Source organism: Meleagris gallopavo, chromosome 15 (assembly GCF_905368555.1).
Source record: "Meleagris gallopavo chromosome 15, MGAL_WU_HG_1.1, whole genome shotgun sequence".
NCBI lineage: Eukaryota > Metazoa > Chordata > Aves > Galliformes > Phasianidae > Meleagris > Meleagris gallopavo.
Window position 1 is genome coordinate 13634939 of NC_139418.1, and position 17395 is coordinate 13652333.

Sequence of the window (17395 nt, forward strand, 5' to 3'; positions counted from 1 at the left end):
CTGTTGTCTCAAAGATACGAGTATGTCTTGAAGTTTGTCTCCAAGATTGTCTCTGTCTGTAAGAATAAGCATGGCATTTGTTGGCAAAATATTAACTTCCTTATGGCAGCCTTTCTGCAGATTTTAGGCACTAGCTCAGCAAAGCACAACCATGTGAATAACTCTTCTGGATGGGACTTTTGTATGTTTACTTAATATTGAGCACATGAATAGTCTGTTGGCTGATGCATGTTCAAGCACACATTTAAATGATTTGCTGACCTCAGGCCAATATGCAGATGTGAATATTAAAATGAAAATGTAGGCATCCAACCCAGACTGTGAAGTTGAAATACTTCCTTTTCAAAGCAGTCTTGGGGATTTCAACAAACATTTTCCATTAAGATTAATGGAAGATACATGTCTTAATTCCTGTAGTCTGCTTTGAAAACATCAATCAAGCGTTACGGTATGAAGCCTTTAAATGCTTGATGTCTTGGCACTGCAGTCTGCATTCTCAGCTCTGTGGCCTTATAACATCTTCTGGTCACTGTTTTGTATTGGGATGTAACTGTCCTCACTGCACAGTATTTCCAGTCCCTATGATTTTATCTTTTGTTTCATGATACGTAGAGATTTATCTTTAAATAGCAGTTTCTGCTCCTTGATCACAATGGTACTGTCGAATTCCATTATTCTTTTTATATAGTGTATGTTGTGGGAGGAGATGGACGTTTACAACCATTCTATTCATGAACTTGTAGCACTTGACAGCCTTAACCACAAGTGCTCAGGATCCCAGAGGGAATATAAAAGTGAGAGGCTTGTGTGTTTTTTGGTGTGTGTTTGTTGTTGTTGTTGTTATTGTTGTTTTTTGTTAAGTCTGAAGGTTTTGAAAATAGCCTCCTGATGGGTGGGAAGCCATTGTGCTGCTGAGGAACATTTAGTGGCAATGTGGCACTGCAGCCTTACGACCTCCTGCACACACAGGAACTGGGCACGTGTGTTGGGAGATGGGTTGGCCCTGCTGTGTGCCAGATGTACCACAGACAAACCAATCTCTTCCCTGCCTTTCTGTAAAGTACTTAGAATTGTTGCCTCCTTGCTGTACCCTCTCCTTAATGGTGCTCCAGCCATCCCAGCGGGGCATAGCAAGTGTAATTTCCATGTGCAATCCACAGGAATGCTTTTTCTTTTGGAGGCAAAAACCTTGTTTTCCTTCAACTCTGCCTTTTGTGCTTAGGCATCGGTGCTTGAGGCAGAGCATTTCATTAAAGATTTATGTAAAACAGGGGCTGGTCTCTGAGGCAGGAGGATAAAGTTGTGCTCCAGAATGCTAATGTGGAGCCAGAGCAGTTTCAGTTGTGCATAATGCAGCACCGGCTGGCACGGCACAAGGATGCATCCAGGGGAGGAACCTCGTGCCATCCTTACCTTTGCCACCCTACAACTTCATTCATGTTTTGGGGTATGTGAGGGCGATGCGAGCTGTAGGCAGCTGTGCTGAGCACCCTGAGCGTGTGCAGGGAGCATGGAGCAGGGCAGTATGCTGAGGGAACATCAGAGCTGGAACTCTGTCGTTTTCTTCCCTCTCTGCCCTGTCATTCTTCTGCAGCTGGCATGTGCAGGTGAAGCTCAGCTGGTTTCCTCTGCAGAGATCTCCCTGATGTGTTTAAGTCTGCCCCCAGTTCTCTACTGCTTTCTTGTAAGGTATTTGGTAATCCAAAGAGTCTGTCGATTGTGGAAACCCACAAGTGACTCCATGAGTGTGAGTGAAGCATTGCTGCAGAACTGGCAGTCCTTGCAGTTGTAGTACTCTGGAAATCTGATATACAGAAGAGTGCCAGGGTTCCTGCAGAGCCACGAGCAGGGCCAGGCCCAGCCCCATCCACACCAACTCATGCAGAGCCCAGGGAGCCCCTGTCTGATAGCACTAAGGAGAAATTCAGCAGCATATGGAGCTCCCCTTGGGCTCTGCAGCTGCACACTGGCACCCATGGTATTTTTTCAAGACAGCATTGTTTGCTTTTGGTGACAGGTGTAGCTCTTGTTCTCTGCTTCACGGGCAAAGATTCTTCTGTAATGATGTACCCAGAGCTCCCAGGGATTGCCATCCTTCAGATGTGCATTCGAGTATTGCTGAGCTGCTGGTTTGAATGTAAAGGCATGACAGGAAATGGGTTTTGTATTAATGGAAATGTAATTATATGTGTTTAGTAAACTAGTAGAAGTAATTCTGGAACACAAAACAAAGCAAGATTTGAATACTTATTAACCAAAAACAACGGTGGTTGCTGTGCACCATGCAGTAAACACCTGTCCCCTACGGGATGGGCTGTAGGTGCTGTCACACTTCCACAGAAGCAGCAGATGACCGTCCTGTGGGCACAGCATAGGAGGCTTTGGCCAACATGGCCTTGAATTCTCTGCCGTATGAAGATACTTTAAGTTACAGGATGAAGGTCTGGGCCAAACCTGTCTGCACAGGTAGTGCTGTCCCAGCTATCCTGGAGGTAGGAGCTCTGCGTTCCTTTGAAGTTGTTTGTGGAAAGCCATGATAATGTGGAGATTTCTCGGGCTCTTTCCCTCTGCGCAGCGGCTCCTGCTGGGGTCAGAGGCCGAAGTGCCACACTGTGCGTATGTGAGAGGGAGATGCTGCTGTAGGACTCTGTGGACACGCAGAGGATGGTGGGTGGCAAATAGTCTTGTGCAGGGACACAGATGGGGTTGGGACTGATATATCAGCTGCAGCACTGTAACTGTGAGTGGGAAACAGCTTTCTGAGTGGGAAAATCCGAAGGTAGGTGTGCATTGTTCTGGTGGTGTGAGCTACCAGCTTGCATCAGCTGTAGAAAAGGAAGGTGTAGGATCCCAGAACTGGATTGGTTTTGCTATTTTCACTGTGCAGCTGAGCTAACTGCAACCTGTGACCGTTTTGTCTGCAGTGTGCATCAAGCTAAGGCTGTGTGAGTTGATAAGTGCGTGTTCCAGTGCTTTTAACATCAGTCATCTGTGTGGAGGAGGCCTACAGTACATGTGCTTTAACAAGCGCACACACCTGGAGCACCCTCAGCTGAATTTTGTTTGCCAGATACATGTAATGTTAAGCTGATGATTTTTGCAAGACAGAGTTCTGAATGACTTTGAATTCTTCTGGCTAAGTCAACTTGGTTGCTGGGGGAGTAGAGCTGTAAGAAAAGTTAGGCTAATGTTCTTATCCTAAGCAAGGAATATTTCTCTAGTTCTCTTAAGCCGTGGAGTACGAATTGAGAAAATCCAAATCTGTTTCCTCATTTTGATTCAGTCTCCATTTTTGTCAAGAGATGCAGGACACCAAAATGCCACTCGGCCTATCTGCTGCCTCCCCAGCCACCAGATCCAGCAGCTGTCAGTTCCCAGTTGCTTCTAGCAACTCTGCAGGTGAGCTCTGGAAATGGCTTTGCAGATGTTACAATGTAGGGTCCAGAACTATCAGGTTGGCAGTGACAAGTTGTTGTTTCCCAGCAGCTTTGGAGGACAGGGTATACTTGAAATAAATCTGTCAAGTAGGGTTTCACATTGGCCAGGGCTTTAAGCAATAGTTTACTGAGCTTATTTATGATGTCGCACCCAGGAAATGAAATGGAAAAATGTCAAATGCTTTCAACAAACGCCAGCACAATTTAATGCCCCCTCTGCCTTGCTTGGATTTGTGCCTAATGCTTATTATTGCAATAAACCACATTCACATTCTAGGTGGTAAATGGAATTCACCCAATAATTAAAGCTACGAATAAAATGCATTTATTCATCATCTTCATTCCCAGCATAGTTTGCATTCTTAGCACTAGATATGGTACAAAAATGTGCACCTTGGGCATTTTAGCTGTCATGACGTAATGACCAAACCTGTCTGTGAGAGCCTTGGGAATCTTAAGCTGAAGGAAAACCACACAAAAGCTCAAGCCAACAGTTCTCTTACAGGCTGTTTCCGGTCTCTTCCTCTGTGTTTGGGCCCTGGCCTGGTCTGAAGCACATCTTTTCAGACTGCCTATTGTTTTTCCATTATATGGAGACAGCCTCGAGTTCCTCTGTTGAGTAACCATCAGTCTGCCCTCCCACGCAGACACCTGAAGATGAGTTAATGTTGAAAAGAAAACAAATCATTTAAATGATTCTAAAGCCTCAAATGTGTCTTTCTCCAGTCATTACAGTTTCCGGGTTTTTTTTTTTGTTGTTGTTGTTGTTAATAGGATAGATACATTCTTAGGAATGAAATTTGCTTATTATGTTAAAATGACAGTATTCAGTTTGGTTGGTTTATTCTGTATTTGTGCAAAGGGTTTATAACAGCATCACAGGGGTTGGAAGGGATCATCAAGTCCATCCCCCCAAATTCTCAGTGCCTCTGCTATGACACATGCACCGAACGCGGCTCACTTTGACGCACACAGATGAATAGTTGTTGGATTCAGTCCTGAGGGCCGGTGGCCCTTCTGCCAACCTGGGGCACAGACAAGTGACATAGGAGCTGTGGTCTGTTTTGCAAATCACGTCTCTTTGTGCAGTCCTGCTGAATAAAGCCTTTGTAAGCAGTCCCGTAATGAAGTGCAAGTAGCACAATTGAGCACAGCAGTTTCTTTTCAGAGAAGTGCTTCCTAATATTAGGATAAACTTGCGCAAAATAGAAAAATTGAAGACAATTCTGAAATAAATCCTGAAATGCAGCTAGAGGGATCTTGGATTAAAAACCTCTTGCGTGCTGTTTTATGAACAAACAACTTCATCCATGATAGATTGTGTGCCCCAAGCGTACAAAACAAGGCAATTAAGAGAAAGCACAGTCAATGAAATAATATTGTATTATCTTTTTGTTTCACATAAGTACTGTATCTCCTTTCCACTGTCAGTTTGCTGTAAATTGCACCTTGTCATTAATAGGATTATCAATAACTCTGCCAAGCAGAGCTTCTGGACAATTTACTGTTTACTGAAATGCCTCTCTCATCATTAAAAAGTGTTACTAATATGCTTTAAATGTAAATCTTCTGCAGCACTGATGCTCTAGGTCACAGCCAGCAGCAAGTGAAGCTCTATAGACTGTTGAAGCTGGAAAACAGGGGTGCACGCCTGCTGCGAGCAAGTCTGTAAACTCTTAAAAGTGAATTTGTTCTTCCTCCCAGGCAGATTGAGGGATGAATTCTCCCCGGGTAAATCAGCATGAGCATCTGATTGTGGCCCATCAGCAAACTCATATTTACACAGTGAAGGTAGGCAACCAAAAGCTGTTTGTTGCCTGCCAGCAAGGTGGCCAGCAATGTGGGGCTGGCATGTCACATGCTGACCCTGACCTTGGATCCAGGAGGGACAACTGCAGGGTATGGGCATGTTTGGGGCTAAAAGAGACTGAGCTGGGGCTAGAACTTCTTTCAGTACTGCTTTCTCCTGAAGTTTGGGTTTCTGCCACCTGCTTCCCAGCCTTTTGCTGTTCTTCTCTATGCCATGTGTTATCCTGGTATCTACAGCGTGGTTGTGCAGAGTGAGGGCCAAGTAGTGCTCTTTGTCTTCCTTTCCCTTTGATGGCTTCTCAAATCCTCCCTGTGCATCCCTTCACGTTGTGGTCCCGGAGGAGCTGAGTGGGATCCCAGGATTGAGACTGGAGGTGCCATTCAGACATCACTCTTGTTTATTTGATGGAACCACCCTGCAGTGTTATCTGGGACTGCTCTGCTTGTGCCAGGTGTGTGATTGTTGATGGGACTGAAAGCTGCAGGGCGGCCTGAAGGAGTGGAAACAGGTGTTTCTTTCATCTCTGTTCAGATCATCCATCACTGCTTTTTCAACCCTGCATCCAGCCTGAATCCAGATTGGTGCCTAGAGCATCGGCTCTGCTCCTTGTGTGCCCAATCTCTGCATAATGTCCCGTAGTGCTCAGTCCAGCTCAGACTTCAGTAACACAAAGAGATTTAATTGTATCTGGGAGACATGATTTATTTGTGTTTGATGGAGCCCTGCGGTAGCAGTCTGGAGTTGGATCAAGGCATGACCAGCCTCACACCGGTGCCATCCTGACATTTCAGAACAGCAGCTGAATTCAGGCCAACTAAGGACAGTGCAATCCTGCAGGATTTCCATTAGCATCGAGGTGATGTGCAGGTGGCTTTGAAGCCTGGGACCCACCTGGGGTCAGAGCAGTGACCGCTTCACGTTCTTGCAGCCTCTCTGCTCATGTAAAGCAGCGATTTGGAACAGCCTGCCCAGTCATTTAAGATGATCGCTCTCTCTAAGCAGCAGTTTGTCAGACTGTAATTTTAAAATTACACTGTGCTCTGCTAGGACTTGGCAGAACTTTCCCTAGGCCCAAACTTTTAAAATAGTAGCCCAAAAAGGCACAATTAAAAACACTGAGAAGAAGGAAGAGCGATTTGAAGCAGTTTGAGCGTTTTGAAGAGAATGCCCTGTGCTTCTGAGGCTGTATTCCCATGCTGAGTCACATCCAAGGCTCATCCAGAGGACCTGGGCTGCTGTTTTGGAGGTCGATGTTTGTTGACTGCTTTAGAGACTTTTAAAGACATCGCCAGTGCACAGCAGCAGCGTCTTGCAGAGCAGGGTTAGAGGCATGCCTTAGGAGAAATCGATTTGGAAGGTAGGCGCTGCCTCTCTCCTGCTTTAATTTTCCTCCCCGTGGTTTCACTGTACTGCTGTGATTACAGCACGCTGGGCTGGGGTTACCACCTTCTGCTGGGTGACAAGGACAAATATTTTTTGCCTTCAGAACGACTGAAGGTTTCTCTATTGTATGCCACTGCTGTCTGGGGAGTATGTAACTTCATGTCACCTGTGACAAATACGGCATTAGAAATAAGCCTGCTATGGGTTAAGAGCCTCTATCTTGAGGTTATGTGGCTGTTATGCTACTAAATGTCATTTTAACTTACAGAGTCTGTCTCCAGCCTTATTGCTCAATGCTTCAGTTTGAGAGTGCCCGGTTTTGTTCCTGCTACTCTTGGAGCGCATAACTCAGCGTGAGTAAAGACGCCCATTTGAAATCATAATGTACAACTGCATCAAGCCCCATTAGTTAAGGATTGGCTTGGTTACAAATGAGGGCAAAATGCATGCTCCATTACTGCATCTGTCTCCTCTCTGTGTGTGTTTAATTTTCTGAACAAAGGGTGGGGAATTAAGAGACACCTCTTTGATACATTTGCAGCCGTTTTGAGCCAGTACAGATCTGGGAGAGCAATTGTATTTTAATCAGGTCTGTGAGTCATCACAAAAAACGCCAGCTCAGGTTTGATTGCTTAGTTCGCATTGTTGCTGATGTGCAAGACATGAAGTAGAAAGAGCACAACTTGGTATTTAGCTGCAAGACTGAGCTCAAGATGCTGACAATTTGAAAAAGCTTGGTTTTGACTTGTGTGCCAAACAAATTTTACTGTCGGAAGAACAAGTTTGTCACACCATGATGTCATTTTCATAGAGGCACTTTACAGACAGTGCCCACAGCTCAGCAGAAGGTTTGGGTTGAATACAAAGACCTCTTCAGGATTCTTCTAGGTCTCCTGGCTGGAAGAAAGCCAGTACAAATGAGATAGTGAGATGTGTGCAGAGATAGCAAAACTGCTCATCTGATAAAATACTTGCAAATCAAAAGTGTCATTGAACTGCCTAGAGAAGGTGAAAATTCTCAAAATTTTGCAAATGCAATGGCAAGAAATATTCTAGAGAGGATGGAGACGTGGTGCTGAGACAAGCCCTTTTCTTGTGGGAGGGTCATTTGGGAATTGCTGTAGGAGTGGGTATTGAATAACGAATGAGTTCCAGAATAACCTTCCAACTCCAGCTTCTCCTGGCTTGTGTGTGTCCATGGAGTGGATTGAAAAACAGCTGTAACGTAAAAAGGGATGTTTTAAAAGTGGAGGATTTGGGAACTTCTGAATTGAGTTCCTGCTGAGAAGTGACTCAGATGGTAAAATGGACTACAGTCCTGTAACATGGTGGTGAATTGGCACCATATGTATGAGGAAGATTTTTTTTTTCTCCCTGGGTAATTATGTGGTAGCCATCTAAATATTGAGTACGTTAATAAAAATTATAAACAAGAAAGCAATCATGTATTTGTGTGTGATGGGCACATAGTTAAAAACGCCCTGACAATAATGAAGGATATTGGTCATTTGCACAGTAAAAGAGCCATAATGGGATAAATAACTTAATTTCCCAGACATTTCTGGATTTGGCCAACACGAAAGATTTCACTGAAATGATCACAAAACAGACTGAGATAATCTTGGCCAATATCCTGCTTTTTGATAAAACAGATTCTAATAATAAAATCCTGTGTTTGAGCGCTTAGCCCAATGAAAGGCTTTCAGTAATCCTTCCTTTTCATACCGTTTAATAGTGTGTAGTGACACTGCCAGCCAGTCCGGAGCAGGAAGAGAAGGGGAGTTTTGTGTTGGGTTTGGCAGGGAGGTCAGGGCACAGAGCTGGCCGACGCACGGTGGCACTTATGTAAACCAGCTGGGAATGGAAGGGAATTAGAGCCGTGGCATGAAGATGGGATCTTCAGATACTTCACTTAGAAAACAATATTTAATCTGTTATAAAAGTCATTGGAGAACTGAAACAGCTGAAGCTCTGTCTAAAGCTGAATTCAGTCCTGTTGTTGTATAGCTTGATGTTTGTGAGCAATCTCCAAATTCTAGGTTGTTTTAAAGCCCAAGTATTTCATTTTCATGGATATTTCAACTATGGATCCTTGAAATCCATTAAAAAAAATTATTAAAGAAAACCACCCAGCTTATTTCCCTGAGTCCGAGGCATATCTGCTGAAAGCAGTATAAATTTCATAAGTGATTTCACTGTGCAGGCTGCCCCAAACAGGCATATTGATGTTATTTAGCTTCAGTTGCCAAGCTGAATGCTAGGACTGTGTTTTCACATGCAAAGAAGCTATCAGCTTTACAGATAGCCATATTTTCATAAGCTGCATTTGGCTGTCACACCTTTTCCTGTAGTCTCTTGATATGCAAACAAGTCTCGGGTTGTATATGTGCTCCTGGCCTATAAGCTAATATCCCTGAAGAGTTCCTGATTATCTTTCCATTAACTTTTACCCTCCCCCACATCCCTCAGGAAGGTAACAAGCGAGCTTTCCTTCATTATGGGTTTCCAGCTGGTTACTTCCCTAGTTCCATCCTAAATGGATTCTCTTGGTGTTGCGTGTTGGTGTTATCAAAGAATTACCAACTGCAATTTCAGTGCTGTCTGAAAGTACATCAGGGAAAAGTGAAATGGACTTCAAGAATTTGAAGTGTGGAGAAAGCACCCTGGATCTTAAGGCATCACATCAAGGAACTCAATAACAACGTGCTATGTCTAAAGCATAATCATAGCATCACCAATGTTGGGAGAGACCTCCAAGATCATCCGGTCCAACCATCAACCATGTCACAGTGCACCATGAGAAGGTGCACTGCTTTTGTATATGGCATTTCATCTCCTTGGTTGTACTGACAAAAACCTCGCTGAACTTATCTGACTGCCATTCTTACGTTTTCTCATCTAGTTCGTGTTGTTTACAAACCAACGCTCAAACTCAAGGCTTCGTTGCCTTGAATGCAGCACTTCATTACATCTGTCATTTCCCGTCTCTTTTCTTTATGGAGTTCACATTACTTCTTAATCAGACAGTCATATGCTGTGTCCATCCTGTCTGCACTCAGCAATGAAATCTTCACCTGTCCCGTGTCCATCCTTCTGCAAGCTCCTGCAACGGCTGATGTTTGTGTGAGTGCAACTGGTGCTGTATTCCCAAATTTTGGATCCATGTGGTACATTTGGCAGGGAAGCTGAGAATGGAAGTTGTGGACACACTGCTACCATCTTGATCACTGGTCTGTAATTATTATTTAAATTCTAAATAGTACAGAATAGCTTTTGAGACCTGTCTTTCTATCACGTGTGCCTGTTTGTTTTACGTCCACTTAACAACAGGCTGTATGTTTCTTCTGGTTACTGCCTTAAACTGATCATAAACCTGTGCTTGCAAATTCCTATCAATATTCATTGTTTGAAACAGGCTGCTGGCTCAGCTCCTTTAGAATTATTCAAATTGAAGTGATTATATAGCTGGATAAACATTTCAAGACAAGCAGCACACTTCTGGTTTTGGTATTAGCACTACTGGAAAATTTGCAAATACCAGAAGCTGAATTTTTAAAGGCAATAGCCCATGTTGGCACTGTCAACATTTACATGAGCAATTGGCTTTATTTGGGGAGCCCTTATCCACAGGTAGCAGAAGCATACTTTTTGAGTGCTCACACTGATTTGAAGTTCTTGATGCCTTTTGTGACCACTGAACAGAAATCAGGTGGCTTGAATTTGGCTCCTGCTATGTGGCAGTGCCTGACCTAATTTGAGCCTGTGATTCATTCAATTTCCCATGCAGGTGTGGGATGTCAAGGGTTTTTTCAATTGCGTGTATAAATCTATATGCTCAAGAGATGACAGGTGACATTAGACTCTGCCTTTTGCAAATCTTACATATATTTGCATATCTGTATATGCATAATTTTTACCAGAAATTCCCCTACAGTGTTTAAAGTCCTGTTGTGAATGTCTCTGTCTGTGCAGGTCTGGAGTCTTAGAAGATTAAGTAAGGGTGAGACATTTAGCCAAGGGGTAACAACTCTGGTGTTCTTTCAAATGTTATATCAAGTGGTTTGTCATGTTATTAAAATAACACAATTTCGTAACAATTGTGGTTGCTGCTTTAAAAAACATCCTGTTGCTCAAGAGAGATGCTGAGTGAACAAACGAGTACAGGCTTTTATGTCGGACCCTGTCCATAGACGAATGCAGGGGCTTTCCCCCTGTCTCTGTACAGCACGTTTTGGCTCTAGTACTGTGGAGGGACATTTGCCTGAAAGTACCCATGCATGTGGTCTATAAGCTAAGCAAACTGTTCCCACAGCCTTGGAAAGCGAGGGGGAGAAAAAGCGTGGTGTTTGAGGCTCCTCAAAGTGCTGGAGGAATGAGTTAAATCAGCTGTGTCCTTTTTTGTGGGTCATATATCTTAGTGATCTACAGGATTTGCACCCTTGACACAATCGTTAGAGGAGAACTTCCAAAAAGTATGGAATGAATGTAGATTATGTGGGAAATTACTAGCTGGTGTGCTCACACAGCTCGAGTCAGCACAGTCTCCCACTGTTAACTGAACGTGTCCTTTATGGAAATTGGCTTTGTAACCCACATTTCAACTGCTAAGGAGTTATGAGGTCAGTAAGTGCAGTTCAGATTTTAGCTCATTTTGTGTATGTCTTGGACTGTATTCACCCTTGGGCTTCATACCACCAAAATCAATGAAAGGATGCCAAGAAAAAATCCATCCCCTTATAAGTCGCCTCCTCTGCACACGTGTATTTCACCAAGCTACCCAGCCCAGCTCTACCAGGGCTTCTGCTTGCTGGCTCCCGCAGGCTGTTATTTTTACATGGGCACTGAGAATAATGGCAAATCTTGGATGGACTTTAAATCCTGTGCTCTAGGGAAAGACCTAGTTCTACCTACAAGAGAGCAAACCATTGTATCTCAGCCCCCTGCAGCACTATTATTCCTTTCATGCAATGCATCTGCTGTTGGTCCTTGTGAGAGCTGAGCTGGGATGGGGCAGCTCAGTGCAGGCAGTTCCCCGGTTCCTCCAAGAGGCAGATCGCCAATCCAAAGCTGGCGTCACGTAACTGGGGCTCTGATGGAGACAAAGAACTGATGTCTGCAGTCCCTTTTAATGACAGACTTTTAGCAGCGACCACAGAAGTGTCTTGCAGAGTTAATTTCTGCTAATGAGCAATTAGCCAGCTCAGTGGCTGGCTGCTCCTGTGCCTTTGCTTGGGTGGTCGGGGCTGAGCGCAGCACTTCCCAAGGCATGGGAGCCCCCTCACCTGAGATGTGTGGGCTGAAGCTAAAATGCCCTTTCTCTGAAGCTGAGGGGTTTATTTTCCAGCTACAGTCTTGCTGCGTTATCCTAAATATCAGTGCAGCCTTTGGTTTTTTTTTAGTACTTAATCCAACCTGAGAAAATCTGTGGGTAGAAGGCTTTTTGGCTGCCGAAATGGACGCTGAATTTGCGTGGGCTGAGTATATCCAGTGTGAAGATGCTTAGATTTGGGGACAGCTGCAGAGCGTGTTGCTGCTTCCTTGGGGGCTGGCAGGTGCCAGTGCTGGCATGTGCCTGGCTGCCCTGGTTGTGCCATGGCAGCGGGTGCAGATGGTGCTCCAGAAGGGGATATCCAGAAGCTCACAAGCTTGTTTCTTTTAGGGAGACGCATCCATATGCTGCTCATACAGCACGAGAAACAGCTGATCAGTCTGCGGTTCTTTGGGGCTGCTGGAATGATAAAAGCAAATTCTATAGCTGGTGCTGGCTGTGCTGTGCAACCCTTGCACTCTGTGTCTCTTCCCAGGTGGTGGGTAAAATCCTGTATTCATGTGTCATCAGAGCTGCTGGCAGGCCTTACGTGGCTTTTCATGAAGCACCGACATTGTGAAGAAGTTTGGACCCTCTTCCCTTACATATTTTAGCAAATTTGGGAGGAAATAAAAAGTCATATGAAGCATAGCCGTACCCAAACTAGAGCTGTGATGGGGAAGGTGCTGGAATTGCTGTAGTTATGTACTGTGGTGGGGTGTGCTTATATAAAAGTGTATATGATTTTATATGTATGTATATATATATATACCTGTGCATGTGTAATGCCCCAAATTCATCATTATGCATTCATGTATGCATGTGGAGTCTGTCTGAGGAGGTGTGTGTATATAAAAAAACTGATTTATAGGTTTTTAAGCCTTCCTGACAGGCTCCAGGAGACCAATTTCTAAATGTATGCAAAGATTTTTGACTGGGAGACAGGTAGCAGTAGGTGCTAATAAATGAAAGAACTGCGAGTGAGATGTTGTGACATGCACCTCTCTGAACAACCTGCAGAGCGCTGGCAGAATCATCAAACCGAGCCGAGAGCAATCAGCAGGGACTGATAAAGCTGCTCTTGTAATTATTTGTTTGATATACAGCTTTCCTTCTTCCTTCTGCATAAAGAGCAGAATCGCTTTGCTTAGTGTGGGAGGGTTTTTATTCCTGTCAAGGCCTGTTCTCACCAAGATGTCATGAGAGGAGGACTTAAGTCTGCATATTTGTTTTATTTACGGGCTTTGCATTGTAATTCTGACAGTGTGCCGTGGAGACGGTGTTCATTTAGATGGGGAGAGGCATCCTTGCTCATGCAAAGCTGTCAGTGCTGCAGGAGCTGGACTCACCACGCTGCTTTTTTAAGCCTTTGGTTCTTCCAGGTTTGGTCTGGTAGAAGCTGTCCTCAAGAGGAGCTCTGAAGTCCTCCCAGTGGTACACCTGCATGTTTAGGTATTACAATCCACACAGCTGCTTTCTCATTTCTAAGTGTGAATTTTGATGATGTCACAGCCCAGGCTGCCCTACAAGACCATACAGCCCTCAGGTTGACAACTCTGGTTATCCATAAATGATCTCCTCACCTCTCCTACTGTCTGAGCAAGGAGATCCATGTGCGGGCTGATCTGCAGCGTTGGCCCATCAGCAGGGACTGAAGTGAGCCAGAAGGCTCCTGTTGATGTCAGTGGTTTCTGGGAATGCTGCCTGCAAGGTTTTGTTCCGGGATTCCCCTCTCTGTCCGTGCCTGATTGAGCTCAGACTTCACTCTGGGCAAATTTTCCAATTCTGCTTATAACAAAAAGTAGAGTGACTCAGTCTCGCTCTGAGTGCTCTAATTTTCCTTACTCCTTTTAAGTTCATTATCCTTTTCTTAGCCTTTGTATCTAAGGGTTTTGCCTGGAACTCAGGAGGCACGAGGGGAGAGAGAGCAGGTTGGAGCAGAGAATGGATTGCCTTGCCTAAAGGGAGAGAAATCCAGACTGTTGCCTTCAGCATACATTTGAATACTGTCAAGGGCATCTGGAATACATTGGGGTTCTCCTTTGCTGAGAATCTGATAGTAATGAGGCACAGATATGCCACAGGCCCTGCACTTCAGTCATAATATTGGGAAAGTGTCTGAGCTGTGCGGGCGTCCTGAGACATCAGAGCCGGTGTTCTGTCTCATGCCAGGGTTGGTGCCAAGTCGCTCTTACTCAGGAGAAATACTTCAGATTTGAACCAATTTAATGAAAAGAGAAATTGTTCTGAGACTAAGAAAAAAGCTTTACATCAGTGGTTTTATGGGGGGTTGTTCCTGAGTGATTACAGTGTGTGCTTTCAGTGCTTTCTGATTCCAGGCAATGATGGCATTTTAAGATAAATAATGCGTTTGCTGCTCGGCTTGTTATTGAAGGGCTTTTATTATTGCTGATGTTACATGAAAAAGAAAGTTATTAAAAAAATGTGGCACTAACAAATTGAAGTCCCCAGGGAACTGTTGCCTGAATGAGATTTTGATTGGAGTTCAATTTAATTGGCCATAAATCTTCTCGTTTCTGATTTACATTCTGTTTCAGTCCAGTCTACCAAATTCATGATAATCAGGTTTTCATTTTTCTCTATTGAACAAAATACTTGGACATGAGCATAAACAGAAACATTCCTTTAGCAAAGTGACCTTGTTCTTCCTTGCGGTGTACTGCTAATTGATTTAATGTCTTCTCCTTACCTATAAACTCTCTTTCTGAGCCACGTCTGTCAGATTTTCAGGTAATTGGTTAGCGTGGTTGTTTTTCTGCTGTAGTATTTTGACTGCAAGATGTTGCTTGTAAGCCTCTATTGCAGGAGTCACTGTGATTGTTCTCAGTGACACGATGGAAAAATGGAGCTGGAAGGTGTTTGCCTGCCTCTCCTGTTGGCTGCTCTGAAAGCAGTGGTGTGCATATCTCTGAGAAGAAAAGCTCTTGTTCCAGCTTGGAGCAAATAAGCAAGATGCAGAGCCCAGGGATTTCTGTGGGTTTCCGTATCTTTTTTCTGTCGCATTGCAATGTCCTTCACGGAATGAAATTAGGCCCAGCTCTAGCAGTGCTGGCAGCGTTTCTGTTTTGGAGGATTGCTGCAGAGGATGGAGCCGGGCTGCTTTCTGTGCTGCCCCGGGCGCCTTTGCTCCGTGACTTGTCCAGGTGCCAGCAGGGAGAGGACGGAGCCCCAAAAGCTTTGTCTGTGTGTTCTGATCACTGCTGGGCCACGTGTGCTGGGCTGAACTGTAGAATCTTCGGGTCTTTCTGGTTAGAGCACTTTGCTATGGGGAAACTGGAAAGTTTGTATCTGCATTTTACAGCAGAGGTCATTTTGGTGCGAGTCTTCCCTTGAAAGTAGGATTAGGAGGATTTGTGCTTTATGTGCTTCCGTAGTGCCCTATGGAAGCTGCGGCTCGGTTGGAGCTGCCCCGCACACCTCTGTGTGTCGTGTCTCATTAGATATCCAGAAACCAAAGCTCGTAAATTCACTTCTGCTCTTGCAATCTCATTGATGTGAATCTCAGTGAAGTGCTTCAGCGATGCAAGGAATAAATAGGAAAGGAGAGGGAGCCAGCCTGTGCCTGAGTGTAATCACTGCTATTGAGTTTGGAGAGTATTGCAGTTAAGGATTTTTTTTCCCCACCTTTCCCATCCCACGGTTCTTTTCTTTGCTGATTCTTTTGTGTTTGTAAGTTGCGTGGCTTCATTTTATTGCTCATTTAACCATTTCCAATAGTATTGGGATTGACAGGTTGAGTTTTCTGCAATCTCACGAATTCCTGGGCTGTAAATTGAATGTTTTATGAACTGTTGAGAAGGTGAAGTTACATCTCTTACCAATTTTCTAATTACATCAGCACCAGGTACATTATGAATTTGTTAATGCCAGGTACTCTAGCTGAAAAAAACATTTACAGCCATGGTCTTGACAACTGGAAGCAATTACTGTGCAATGGTTTTCTTTTTGAAACATCAGAGTTCTCTGTCCTCTTTCTTCTGCTTCCCTCTCCATGCCTTCCCTTACCGTCCTTTCCAACTCCTGTAATTCTAGTGATCTTCAGAAACTCGTGCTTTTCATCCCTGAGGTGGGAAGAGCTTTATGTATTTTAGGTAATAAATTATTAAATAATAATTTTTAAAATAATAAAATCCCTAACTTAGGGATATTCAAGTCTGTGCCTTGCCAGGTTACTCATGACTTTGGGTCACCCACACCCTGGGGGAGCTCCTTGTCTGTGCTCACTGAGCAGTGAATCATGTCCAGAGCTTTTGCTCCATCGTGGTCTGAAGCCTCCATGATGGCACAGGTGGACATCCCAATTCCACACCTTCCCTTACCATCCTCTCCAACTCCTGTAATTCTGGTGAGGAATCTTCAGAAGCTCGTGCCTTTCATCCTTCAAGTGGGAAGAGTTTTATTTATTTTGTTAATCTGGAAGTTAAGTGGGTGGGAAGATACATCCGCAGCCCTACTCTGTTTGTCACATGGCACCAGCTCTTGTTTCCCTTGAGAGAAGCAGAGCAGATGGAAGGCAGAGATGAAATGTAGATCAAAAGTAAACACTGTGATTAAGTTTTTGATAAAAAGATAAAACACTTATCACATCAAAGCCACTAAAAAACACATTAAATATTTCCGGGACGTTTTGTGTCCACGTAAGCATTAACTGTACTTGCTGCAGGGATGGTGTAACAGCAGGCAGGGCAGTGCTGGTGGGATGCTTTCATCTCAGCTCCTTTGGACCACTTGCTGCAGCCTACGTTTGAGCCTGGAGAAACATCAGTGGGAGAGGAGACAGGCTGTCAGCAGTTGGTGGGCCCCACTGCTGTGTGGTTAGCAGCCCTTTCTCTGAGCCATGTTCTCTTTGGTTCTCCAGGTTTGGGCACTGGCTTTCCAGAGATTCAAGGCACTTGCAGATATAGATAAGTGCAGGGTTTGTGGGTGGCTTCTCTCCCAAATATTGGTGATTGTTTGATTCTGCATTCTGACTCAGCAAATCAAGTCCATAAAGGTTTTGTAAGATCTGCAGTGAGAAGGATCTATTAATGACTTGCTTTCATCACTGAGCTGTCCTGGACAGTGAAGGAAAGATTATAAAGCATTATATTACCATTATTTCTTAATTTTTTTTTTTTTCAATCTTAAGAAAGTGTGGAATATATTAATAAGAATGTAAAGAAAAAGCACTTTTTAATAGCCAGTAAAAGCTAAGGATAATGAACGGCAAGAAAGAAGAACAGCAGAAAAGAGCAGAGGGCAATAAAAATGCAAACGAAGATTCCCCATTTCAGTTATTACCATGACACCACAGAAGTGCATTTCCTTTGCAGCGGATAGGATCGCTGCCAACAAACCCAACTTCTGTTATCCAAAACAGCCACAGCTGAACAAGTTATGCCTGAGCTGCAGCATTTCCTGACCAGAGTCTCCTGGCCAAACAGAGCCCCAGCATCA

The 17395-nt window shown here is 44.2% G+C and overlaps 1 protein-coding gene across 10 annotated transcripts in view; it reads left to right on the forward strand.

Annotated features, from left to right (window-relative positions):
- Positions 1–17395, forward strand: part of RASGEF1C (RasGEF domain family member 1C) — a 79767-nt gene that overhangs the window by 27726 nt on the left and 34646 nt on the right. Inside the window, exon 1 of one of the 10 annotated variants that reach the window (XM_010719105.4) lies at positions 6899–6983. The exons of the other annotated variants lie outside the window; for them this stretch is intronic. The gene's annotated coding sequence lies outside the window, so the exon portion shown is untranslated. Of the gene's footprint in view, positions 1–6898; positions 6984–17395 lie in introns of those variants that run through there. 10 annotated transcript variants of the gene reach the window in all.